Genomic DNA, 14,275 nt, shown 5'->3' on the forward strand with positions numbered 1-14,275 from the left:
ACACAGCTCAGCAGACAGTATCACACAGGATAGGATTAGATACACGGCTCAGCAGACAGTATCACACAGGATAGGATTAGATACAGCTCAGCAGACAGTATCACACAGGATAGGATTAGATACACTGCTCAGCAGACAGTATCACACAGGATAGGATTAGATACCTGGCTCAGCAGACAGTATCACACAGGGTAGGATTAGATACACGGCTCAGCAGACAGTATCACACAGGATAGGATTAGATACAGCTCAGCAGACAGTATCACACAGGATAGGATTAGATACAGCTCAGCAGACAGTATCACACAGGATAGGATTAGATACCCGGCTCAGCAGACAGTATCACACAGGATAGGATTAGATACAGCTCAGCAGACAGTATCACACAGGATATGATTAGATACACGGCTCAGCAGACAGTATCACACAGGATAGGATTAGATACAGCTCAGCAGACAGTATCACACAGGATATGATTAGATACACTGCTCAGCAGACAGTATCACACAGGATAGGATTAGATACACGGCTCAGCAGACAGTATCACACAGGATAGGATTAGATACACGGCTCAGCAGACAGTATCACACAGGATAGGATTAGATACAGCTCAGCAGACAGTATCACACAGGATATGATTAGATACACGGCTCAGCAGACAGTATCACACAGGATAGGATTAGATACAGCTCAGCAGACAGTATCACACAGGATATGATTAGATACACTGCTCAGCAGACAGTATCACACAGGATAGGATTAGATACACGGCTCAGCAGACAGTATCACACAGGATAGGATTAGATACAGCTCAGCAGACAGTATCACACAGGATAGGATTAGATACCCGGCTCAGCAGACAGTATCACACAGGATAGGATTAGATACAGCTCAGCAGACAGTATCACACAGGATAGGATTAGATACACGGCTCAGCAGACAGTATCACACAGGATAGGATTAGATACAGCTCAGCAGACAGTATCACACAGGATATGATTAGATACACTGCTCAGCAGACAGTATCACACAGGATAGGATTAGATACACGGCTCAGCAGACAGTATCACACAGGATAGGATTAGATACACGGCTCAGCAGACTGTATCACACAGGATAGGATTAGATACACAGCTCAGCAGACTGTATCACACAGGATAGGATTAGATACACAGCTCAGCAGACAGTATCACACAGGATAGGATTAGATACACGGCTCAGCAGACTGTATCACACAGGATAGGATTAGATACAGCTCAGCAGACAGTATCACACAGGATAGGATTAGATACACGGCTCAGCAGACAGTATCACACAGGATAGGATTAGATACACAGCTCAGCAGACAGTATCACACAGGATAGGATTAGATACACGGCTCAGCAGACAGTATCACACAGGATAGGATTAGATACACTGCTCAGCAGACAGTATCACACAGGATAGGATTAGATACATGGCTCAGCAGACAGTATAACACAGGATAGGATTAGATACACGGCTCAGCAGACAGTATCACACAGGATAGGATTAGATACAGCTCAGCAGACAGTATCACACAGGATAGGATTAGATACACAGCTCAGCAGACAGTATCACACAGGATAGGATTAGATACAGCTCAGCAGACAGTATCACACAGGATAGGATTAGATACACAGCTCAGCAGACAGTATCACACAGGATAGGATTAGATACACAGCTCAGCAGACAGTATCACACAGGATAGAATTAGATACAGCTCAGCAGACAGTATCACACAGGATAGGATTAGATACACAGCTCAGCAGACAGTATCACACAGGATAGGATTAGATACACGGCTCAGCAGACAGTATCACACAGGATAGGATTAGATACACAGCTCAGCAGACAGTATCACACAGGATAGGATTAGATACACGGCTCAGCAGACAGTATCACACAGGATAGGATTAGATACAGCTCAGCAGACAGTATCACACAGGATAGGATTAGATACACTGCTCAGCAGACAGTATCACACAGGATAGGATTAGATACCCGGCTCAGCAGACAGTATCACACAGGGTAGGATTAGATACACGGCTCAGTGACGCGCCCCCTGGGACATATTCCTTTTTGAGGGGAATACCCGGCACCGGATCAGATGGGGGGTTGTAGTCTCCGAGCGGCTGTGACCCGGCCCCGTGCCCAGGGCGTCAAGCTCAGTGTTATGTGGCAGTCCTACAGATGTTATTAAGAGTTCTTTTGTGTCGACTACGCCACCCGTTGTGATGCGGTCATTGTGGCCGCCGCTGCAGCAGGGTCCGCTGAGGCTGATGGTGGGTGCGCAGCTTGGTGGAATAACCCCCAACGGGAGGGGTATAGCCTCAGAGGGGACAGGCGCAGAGGATGGGGGTTGTGGTGGTGTAGTGCAGACGGCAGTGAAGACAGAGTCGGGTTGTGCAGTTAAGGGTGTTTACTTACTGCAGATGTTGTACTGGTCACTCCAGCTTCTAGTGACCACCCGAGCCGTGCTGCGTCCACCAGGTCCTGGATCCAGCCAACCCCCAAACAAGTCTGGAGCGTGGCCCTGAGCTCTCTTTCTGTCCCGTTCTCTGGCCGTCCCCACCAGTAATCCACCTAGGTCCAGCTCCCTCGGGCCTTCTGTTGGGACACCCTTGGCCCTGGGTTCCCTGACCCTTCATGTGGTGTGCCTTCGGGGTGGATGTGATGGGTGACCGTGGCAGACGCTGCCCACGGTCTCCGGTCTCTGGCTGGGGAATGTTTTTACCCCCACCAGCTTGGGTTCCGGTACCCTGTGCCGACTCCTCACCCGGTGCTTTAATTTGGGTTCTTGGGTCCTCTCTGTTTTCCCCTCTGGGTACTCCTTCTCTGCTCCTCTCTCACTCAGGGTCACTCTTCTCCCTTGCTGCAGGCTGACTTCCTCTCTCTGCTTGCTGTCTGCTCCTCTGCAGCTGTCTTGCTGTCTCCAACTGACTTGTTCTCTGCATCTGACCCTGATTCTAGTTGGTGCCCACCTTATATATCCCTCTATGTGTGAGCTCAGGTGACCAGCACCCAATGAGCTCCTATCACTACCCAGACTGCTCCCCCTATCTGCCCCTACACTACATGGGATGTTCCACCCCCCTCCCACTCCAGCCAGGAACAGACTCGGTCGTACCTGCACATTTCTAAGTGGGAGTACCGTTGGTCTGTTCCTCGGAAATGGGATGTATGTAGTGCATGCAGCCTACCGAGCTCAGTCCCACACTCCATCCTTACCCGGGAGTGGAATATCACACCTCTGGGTTGAGGTGCAATACCCCTGTAGCAGCCGAATCCTCAGGGTGCTACATTCCCCCCTGGTAAATCACAGCACGTCCTCGGGCTGTAAGACATAAAACATCACCAAAACATACAAATTTTTTTTATAAACATATAAAACATATAAAACATTATATATTAGCATAAAACTTTTCATATAAACATTCTCGTCGTCTCTTGTTTCAGGTTCCTCCTCCGGACACTGTGCCACGTGTGTCCGGGAAAAGTGCGACAGTCTCTTAGAAAAACTGGTTTTCCTATAAAACCGGTAGGGGGCGCTTTAGGACGCGCAACTATATACAGGGGAAGTTGGCCGCTCTCAGTCCTCGGCCAGGTAGAGGGAAGGGAATGGCTGCTCACAGTCCTCAGCCTGTAGGATGAAGGGGTTAACGGGTAAACAGTTCACTGGTCCCAACGGGGACTATTTTAGCAGCAACGGTTCACTGTGCCCCGACGGGCAACTATATACAGTCTCTACTCCCGTCCTCAACGACGGCTCCCTCCTGCTTTTTCTTGGTTACCTTTGGCTCTAGTTTCAGACCCGTCCGGGTCCGTATGCTGGGCGAACAGGTCTTCTCCCAGATGCGGCACTCTTGGTCTTATGGGCGCGGTGGTGGTGGCGCCCGGGTTGCCCGGGCCTTGCGGCCAGGCCTGGGGCACCTGGAAGGTGAAGGGCACCGTTAATACGGCGGCACCCTGGGCTACCTGGCCTTGCGACCAGGCCGGAGGCTCCGCAGAGGTAGGGGGCGCTGTTGGTGTTGCGGCGCCCGGGAATTCTAGGCCCTGCGACCAGGCTGGTGGTACTTCCTGCTTGGTCACGCTCGGGGTCGAGGCGTGTGACGTCACAGGGGTCGCGGCGGCAGCTTCCGGTTGGGGCCTAGTCTGCGTCGGTGACATGGCGTTTTCGGGCACAGCAGGGGGACTTTCGGGCTCTGCGACGGGGAGCTGGGGCAGGTAAGCGGTGTCACGGCTTGGGGTATAGGCGTCCCCTTTACCTGCCTCCATGCGTTCGGCTCCCTCCTCGGCGCCGTCTCCGGCCTTGGGTCCTCCCGCGCCATCCTCAGAGGCGGTCTGCTTCCTCATCTCGGCTGGCGTGCTCCGGGTCTTGGTTTGCTGGGCCATCTCCCGGCTCCACTCCGCCAATGTCTCTCGCTGTACCCGGGCCATCCTCCGTGCGAGGCCCTCCAGGGCAGTTTGTGCACACTCCCGGTCTCGGGGGAGCTGCGCTAAGATCTCCGCTAGACCTAGCGGGGTTGTGGACTCTAGCAGGCTCCTGACCATCGGGTCGGTGCTGCTCTGCTCTTCTTCCGGCAGGCTCCTGGCCAGCGGGCCGGTGCTGCTCTGCCCTCCTTCCTCGGTCTCTAGCAGACTCCTGGCCAGCGGGCCGGTGCTGTTCTGCTTTCTCTCCATCTCCGGGTAAGCTCCTCCGCTACTCCTCGTTAGACTTCTTGCCTCCGGGTGCGCTCGCTCCAGACTCCTCCAAGCGGCGCCCATCTTTTCTCTTCTCTTTCGTCTCCTCCCACCTCGAGGGCGGTCCCGGGGCAACTCGGTGACTGTCAGCTCCAGGGGTAGTTCTTTCACGCTGACAGACACCTCCAACATCACAGTCTCTGTTGGTGGGGGCGGTTTCCACTTTTGGCGCCATTTTCTGTCCCGGCCCACGATGGGAGGTGGCCTCTTGCCCTCCTTTGGCACGCCCATAATGGCGTCCGCTGCTCTTCCAAGGCGGGAAATCTGCGGTTTTGGCGGGAAGCGTCGCCCAGTGGCGGGAAACTCTGCAGATGGCGGGAACAAGTTGGAAATGGCGGACAATCGGCGGGAAACGACTGGTGATGGAGTCCGATGGCGGGGACCCTCCGGAACCGGCAGGAGACTTCTTTCTGAGGTAAACTTGCACTTTTCTTCAGGCACGCAGTACCCGGGTGTTGCGGGCACGTAATCCTGCCGACTACGCCAAAGTTGACGCGCCCCCTGGGACATATTCCTTTTTGAGGGGAATACCCGGCACCGGATCAGATGGGGGGTTGTAGTCTCCGAGCGGCTGTGACCCGGCCCCGTGCCCAGGGCGTCAAGCTCAGTGTTATGTGGCAGTCCTACAGATGTTATTAAGAGTTCTTTTGTGTCGACTACGCCACCCGTTGTGATGCGGTCATTGTGGCCGCCGCTGCAGCAGGGTCCGCTGAGGCTGATGGTGGGTGCGCAGCTTGGTGGAATAACCCCCAACGGGAGGGGTATAGCCTCAGAGGGGACAGGCGCAGAGGATGGGGGTTGTGGTGGTGTAGTGCAGACGGCAGTGAAGACAGAGTCGGGTTGTGCAGTTAAGGGTGTTTACTTACTGCAGATGTTGTACTGGTCACTCCAGCTTCTAGTGACCACCCGAGCCGTGCTGCGTCCACCAGGTCCTGGATCCAGCCAACCCCCAAACAAGTCCGGAGCGTGGCCCTGAGCTCTCTTTCTGTCCCGTTCTCTGGCCGTCCCCACCAGTAATCCACCTAGGTCCAGCTCCCTCGGGCCTTCTGTTGGGACACCCTTGGCCCTGGGTTCCCTGACCCTTCATGTGGTGTGCCTTCGGGGTGGATGTGATGGGTGACCGTGGCAGACGCTGCCCACGGTCTCCGGTCTCTGGCTGGGGAATGTTTTTACCCCCACCAGCTTGGGTTCCGGTACCCTGTGCCGACTCCTCACCCGGTGCTTTAATTTGGGTTCTTGGGTCCTCTCTGTTTTCCCCTCTGGGTACTCCTTCTCTGCTCCTCTCTCACTCAGGGTCACTCTTCTCCCTTGCTGCAGGCTGACTTCCTCTCTCTGCTTGCTGTCTGCTCCTCTGCAGCTGTCTTGCTGTCTCCAACTGACTTGTTCTCTGCATCTGACCCTGATTCTAGTTGGTGCCCACCTTATATATCCCTCTATGTGTGAGCTCAGGTGACCAGCACCCAATGAGCTCCTATCACTACCCAGACTGCTCCCCCTATCTGCCCCTACACTACATGGGATGTTCCACCCCCCTCCCACTCCAGCCAGGAACAGACTCGGTCGTACCTGCACATTTCTAAGTGGGAGTACCGTTGGTCTGTTCCTCGGAAATGGGATGTATGTAGTGCATGCAGCCTACCGAGCTCAGTCCCACACTCCATCCTTACCCGGGAGTGGAATATCACACCTCTGGGTTGAGGTGCAATACCCCTGTAGCAGCCGAATCCTCAGGGTGCTACATCAGCAGACAGTATCACACAGGATAGGATTAGATACAGCTCAGCAGACAGTATCACACAGGATAGGATTAGATACAGCTCAGCAGACAGTATCACACAGGATAGGATTAGATACCCGGCTCAGCAGACAGTATCACACAGGATAGGATTAGATACAGCTCAGCAGACAGTATCACACAGGATATGATTAGATACACGGCTCAGCAGACAGTATCACACAGGATAGGATTAGATACAGCTCAGCAGACAGTATCACACAGGATATGATTAGATACACTGCTGAGCAGACAGTATCACACAGGATAGGATTAGATACACGGCTCAGCAGACAGTATCACACAGGATAGGATTAGATACACGGCTCAGCAGACAGTATCACACAGGATAGGATTAGATACAGCTCAGCAGACAGTATCACACAGGATATGATTAGATACACGGCTCAGCAGACAGTATCACACAGGATAGGATTAGATACAGCTCAGCAGACAGTATCACACAGGATATGATTAGATACACTGCTCAGCAGACAGTATCACACAGGATAGGATTAGATACACGGCTCAGCAGACAGTATCACACAGGATAGGATTAGATACAGCTCAGCAGACAGTATCACACAGGATAGGATTAGATACATGGCTCAGCAGACAGTATCACACAGGATAGGATTAGATACAGCTCAGCAGACAGTATCACACAGGATAGGATTAGATACCCGGCTCAGCAGACAGTATCACACAGGATAGGATTAGATACCCGGCTCAGCAGACAGTATCACACAGGATAGGATTAGATACAGCTCAGCAGACAGTATCACACAGGATAGGATTAGATACACGGCTCAGCAGACAGTATCACACAGGATAGGATTAGATACAGCTCAGCAGACAGTATCACACAGGATATGATTAGATACACTGCTCAGCAGACAGTATCACACAGGATAGGATTAGATACACGGCTCAGCAGACAGTATCACACAGGATAGGATTAGATACACGGCTCAGCAGACTGTATCACACAGGATAGGATTAGATACACAGCTCAGCAGACTGTATCACACAGGATAGGATTAGATACACGGCTCAGCAGACTGTATCACACAGGATAGGATTAGATACACGGCTCAGCAGACTGTATCACACAGGATAGGATTAGATACATGGCTCAGCAGACAGTAGCACACAGGATTGGATTAGATACACAGCTCAGCAGACAGTATCACACAGGAGAGGATTAGATACACAGCTCAGCAGACAGTATCACACAGGATAGGATTAGATACACGGCTCAGCAGACAGTATCACACAGGATAGGATTAGATACACGGCTCAGCAGACAGTATCACACAGGATAGGATTAGATACACAGCTCAGCAGACAGTAGCACACAGGATAGGATTAGATACACAGCTCAGCAGACAGTATAACACAGGAGAGGATTAGATACACGGCTCAGCAGACAGTATCACACAGGATAGGATTAGATACACGGCTCAGCAGACTGTATCACACAGGATAGGATTAGATACACAGCTCAGCAGACAGTATCACACAGGAGAGGATTAGATACACAGCTCAGCAGACAGTATCACACAGGATAGGATTAGATACACGGCTCAGCACACAGTATCACACAGGATAGGATTAGATACACAGCTCAGCAGACTGTATCACACAGGATAGGATTAGATACACAGCTCAGCAGACTGTATCACACAGGATAGGATTAGATACACAGCTCAGCAGACAGTATCACACAGGAGAGGATTAGATACACAGCTCAGCAGACAGTATCACACAGGATAGGATTAGATACACGGCTCAGCACACAGTATCACACAGGATAGGATTAGATACACAGCTCAGCAGACTGTATCACACAGGATAGGATTAGATACACAGCTCAGCAGACTGTATCACACAGGATAGGATTAGATACACGGCTCAGCAGACAGTATCACACAGGATAGGATTAGATACACAGCTCAGCAGACTGTATCACACAGGATAGGATTAGATACACAGCTAAGCAGACAGTATCACACAGGATAGGATTAGATACACAGCTCAGCAGACAGTATCACACAGGAGAGGATTAGATACACAGCTCAGCAGACAGTATCACACAGGATAGGATTAGATACACGGCTCAGCAGACAGTATCACACAGGATAGGATTAGATACACAGCTCAGCAGACTGTATCACACAGGATAGGATTAGATACACAGCTCAGCAGACAGTATCACACAGGATAAGATTAGATACACAGCTCAGCAGACGGTATCACACAGGATAGGATTAGATACACAGCTCAGCAGACAGTATCACACAGGATAGGATTAGATACACAGCTCAGCAGACAGTATCACACAGGAGAGGATTAGATACACAGCTCAGCAGACAGTATCACGCAGGATAGGATTAGATACACGGCTCAGCAGACAGTATCACACAGGATAGGATTAGATACACGGCTCAGCACACAGTATCACACAGGATAGGATTAGATACACAGCTCAGCAGACAGTATCACACAGGATAGGATTAGATACACTGCTCAGCAGACAGTATCACACAGGATAGGATTAGATACACAGCTCAGCAGACAGTATCACACAGGATAGGATTAGATACAGCTCAGCAGACAGTATCACACAGGATAGGATTAGATACACAGCTCAGCAGACAGTATCACACAGGATAGGATTAGATACACGGCTCAGCAGACAGTATCACACAGGATAGGATTAGATACAGCTCAGCAGACAGTATCACACAGGATAGGATTACATACAGCTCAGCAGACAGTATCACACAGGATAGGATTAGATACACTGCTCAGCAGACAGTATCACACAGGATAGGATTAGATACACAGCTCAGCAGACAGTATCACACAGGATAGGATTAGATACAGCTCAGCAGACAGTATCACACAGGATAGGATTAGATACACAGCTCAGCAGACAGTATCACACAGGATAGGATTAGATACACGGCTCAGCAGACAGTATCACACAGGATAGGATTAGATACACAGCTCAGCAGACAGTATCACACAGGATAGGATTAGATACACGGCTCAGCAGACAGTATCACACAGGATAGGATTAGATACAGCTCAGCAGACAGTATCACACAGGATAGGATTAGATACACTGCTCAGCAGACAGTATCACACAGGATAGGATTAGATACCCGGCTCAGCAGACAGTATCACACAGGGTAGGATTAGATACACGGCTCAGCAGACAGTATCACACAGGATAGGATTAGATACAGCTCAGCAGACAGTATCACACAGGATAGGATTAGATACAGCTCAGCAGACAGTATCACACAGGATAGGATTAGATACCCGGCTCAGCAGACAGTATCACACAGGATAGGATTAGATACAGCTCAGCAGACAGTATCACACAGGATATGATTAGATACACGGCTCAGCAGACAGTATCACACAGGATAGGATTAGATACAGCTCAGCAGACAGTATCACACAGGATATGATTAGATACACTGCTCAGCAGACAGTATCACACAGGATAGGATTAGATACACGGCTCAGCAGACAGTATCACACAGGATAGGATTAGATACACGGCTCAGCAGACAGTATCACACAGGATAGGATTAGATACAGCTCAGCAGACAGTATCACACAGGATAGGATTAGATACAGCTCAGCAGACAGTATCACACAGGATAGGATTAGATACCCGGCTCAGCAGACAGTATCACACAGGATAGGATTAGATACAGCTCAGCAGACAGTATCACACAGGATAGGATTAGATACACGGCTCAGCAGACAGTATCACACAGGATAGGATTAGATACAGCTCAGCAGACAGTATCACACAGGATATGATTAGATACACTGCTCAGCAGACAGTATCACACAGGATAGGATTAGATACACGGCTCAGCAGACAGTATCACACAGGATAGGATTAGATACACGGCTCAGCAGACTGTATCACACAGGATAGGATTAGATACACAGCTCAGCAGACTGTATCACACAGGATAGGATTAGATACACGGCTCAGCAGACTGTATCACACAGGATAGGATTAGATACACGGCTCAGCAGACTGTATCACACAGGATAGGATTAGATACATGGCTCAGCAGACAGTAGCACACAGGATAGGATTAGATACACAGCTCAGCAGACAGTATCACACAGGAGAGGATTAGATACACAGCTCAGCAGACAGTATCACACAGGATAGGATTAGATACACGGCTCAGCAGACAGTATCACACAGGATAGGATTAGATACACGGCTCAGCAGACAGTATCACACAGGATAGGATTAGATACACAGCTCAGCAGACAGTAGCACACAGGATAGGATTAGATACACAGCTCAGCAGACAGTATCACACAGGAGAGGATTAGATACACGGCTCAGCAGACAGTATCACACAGGATAGGATTAGATACACGGCTCAGCAGACTGTATCACACAGGATAGGATTAGATACACAGCTCAGCAGACAGTATCACACAGGAGAGGATTAGATACACAGCTCAGCAGACAGTATCACACAGGATAGGATTAGATACACGGCTCAGCACACAGTATCACACAGGATAGGATTAGATACACAGCTCAGCAGACTGTATCACACAGGATAGGATTAGATACACAGCTCAGCAGACTGTATCACACAGGATAGGATTAGATACACAGCTCAGCAGACAGTATCACACAGGAGAGGATTAGATACACAGCTCAGCAGACAGTATCACACAGGATAGGATTAGATACACGGCTCAGCACACAGTATCACACAGGATAGGATTAGATACACAGCTCAGCAGACTGTATCACACAGGATAGGATTAGATACACAGCTCAGCAGACTGTATCACACAGGATAGGATTAGATACACGGCTCAGCAGACAGTATCACACAGGATAGGATTAGATACACAGCTCAGCAGACAGTATCACACAGGATAGGATTAGATACACAGCTAAGCAGACAGTATCACACAGGATAGGATTAGATACACAGCTCAGCAGACAGTATCACACAGGAGAGGATTAGATACACAGCTCAGCAGACAGTATCACACAGGATAGGATTAGATACACAGCTCAGCAGACTGTATCACACAGGATAGGATTAGATACACAGCTAAGCAGACAGTATCACACAGGATAGGATTAGATACACAGCTCAGCAGACAGTATCACACAGGAGAGGATTAGATACACAGCTCAGCAGACAGTATCACACAGGATAGGATTAGATACACGGCTCAGCAGACAGTATCACACAGGATAGGATTAGATACACAGCTCAGCAGACTGTATCACACAGGATAGGATTAGATACACAGCTCAGCAGACAGTATCACACAGGATAGGATTAGATACACAGCTCAGCAGACAGTATCACACAGGAGAGGATTAGATACACAGCTCAGCAGACAGTATCACGCAGGATAGGATTAGATACACGGCTCAGCAGACAGTATCACACAGGATAGGATTAGATACACGGCTCAGCACACAGTATCACACAGGATAGGATTAGATACACAGCTCAGCAGACAGTATCACACAGGATAGGATTAGATACACTGCTCAGCAGACAGTATCACACAGGATAGGATTAGATACACAGCTCAGCAGACAGTATCACACAGGATAGGATTAGATACACAGCTCAGCAGACAGTATCACACAGGATAGGATTAGATACACAGCTCAGCAGACAGTATCACACAGGATAGGATTAGATACACAGCTCAGCAGACTATCACACAGGATAGGATTAGATACGCGGCTCAGCACACAGTATCACACAGGATAGGATTAGATACACAGCTCAGCAGACAGTATCACACAGGATAGGATTAGATACACTGCTCAGCAGACAGTATCACACAGAATAGGATTAGATACACAGCTCATCAGCGAGTATCACACAGGATAGGATTAGATACACGGCTCAGCAGACAGTATCACACAGGATAGGATTAGATACATGGCTCAGCAGACAGTATCACACAGGATAGGATTAGATACACAGCTCAGCAGACAGTATCACACAGGATAGGATTAGATACAGCTCAGCAGACAGTATCACACAGGATAGGATTAGATACACTGCTCAGCAGACAATATCACACAGGATAGGATTAGATACACTGCTCAGCAGACTATCACACAGGATAGGATTAGATACGCGGCTCAGCACACAGTATCACACAGGATAGGATTAGATACACAGCTCAGCAGACAGTATCACACAGGATAGGATTAGATACACAGCTCAGCAGACAGTATCACACAGGATAGGATTAGATACACAGCTCAGCAGACAGTATCACACAGGATAGGATTAGATACACTGCTCAGCAGACAGTATCACACAGGATAGGATTAGATACACAGCTCAGCTGCGAGTATCACACAGGATAGGATTAGATACACGGCTCAGCAGACAGTATCACACAGGATAGGATTAGATACATGGCTCAGCAGACAGTATCACACAGGATAGGATTAGATACACAGCTCAGCAGACAGTATCACACAGCATAGGATTAGATACACAGCTCAGCAGACAGTATCACACAGGATAGCATTAGATACAGCTCAGCAGACAGTATCACACAGGATAGGATTAGATACACAGCTCAGCAGACAGTATCACATAGGATAGGATTAGATACACAGCTCAGCAGACAGTATCACACAGGATAGGATTAGATACACAGCTCAGCAGACAGTATCACACAGGATAGCATTAGATACAGCTCAGCAGACAGTATCACACAGGATAGGATTAGATACTCGGCTCAGCAGACAGTATCACACAGGATAGGATTAGATACATGGCTCAGCAGACAGTATCACACAGGATAGGATTAGATACACTGCTCAGCAGACAGTATCACACAGGATAGGATTAGATATGCGGCTCAGCACACAGTATCACACAGGATAGGATTAGATACAGCTCAGCAGACAGTATCACACAGGATAGGATTAGATACACAGCTCAGCAGACAGTATCACACAGGACAGGATTAGATACACTGCTCAGCAGACAGTATCACACAGGATAGGATTAGATACACGGCTCAGCATACCGTATCACACAGGATAGGATTAGATACACGGCACAGTAGACAGTATCAAGAGAATGCCAAGAGTGTGCAAAGCAGTCATCAAAGCAAAAGGTGGCTACTTTGAAGAACCTAGAATATAAGACATATTTTCAGTTGTTTCACACTTTTTTGTTAAGTATATAATTCCACATGTGTTAATTCATAGTTTTGATGCCTTCAGTGTGAATGTACAATTTGCATAGTCATGAAAATACAGAAAAATCTTTAAATGAGAAGGTGTGTCCAAACTTTTGGTCTGTACCTACAGAGTACGATCCAGCGCCCCCTCAAAATCCAATTGCGACATGACAAAGTTTTAAAAAAATGTGAAAAACTAAATTCCTATTAAATTTGGATAATAATATTTTTATTTAAATGGAGGAAATGATCCAGGGACATGAGTTCTGTATAGTTGTACCATGTGAGATATGCTGGATAGAGGAAAAGATAAAGATATATTGGTTTTAGAAAAAAAAATGTGAAAATTGCATAGGTCACATGCTGTACTAGTATTATGGCTCCCAGTGGTCCTGCTTATTGCCCATGTGGCCACAGATTGACTGCAGTGATCACATGATGACTGGATTGCTGGGGGAAACAAAAGGCGAGCATAGTTTATTTTGTCATTTT

Source organism: Phyllobates terribilis, unplaced genomic scaffold, assembly GCF_046119375.1.
Source record: "Phyllobates terribilis strain yellow unplaced genomic scaffold, ASM4611937v1 Scaffold_7__3_contigs__length_470593459, whole genome shotgun sequence".
NCBI classification, from domain to species: Eukaryota; Metazoa; Chordata; class Amphibia; order Anura; family Dendrobatidae; genus Phyllobates; species Phyllobates terribilis.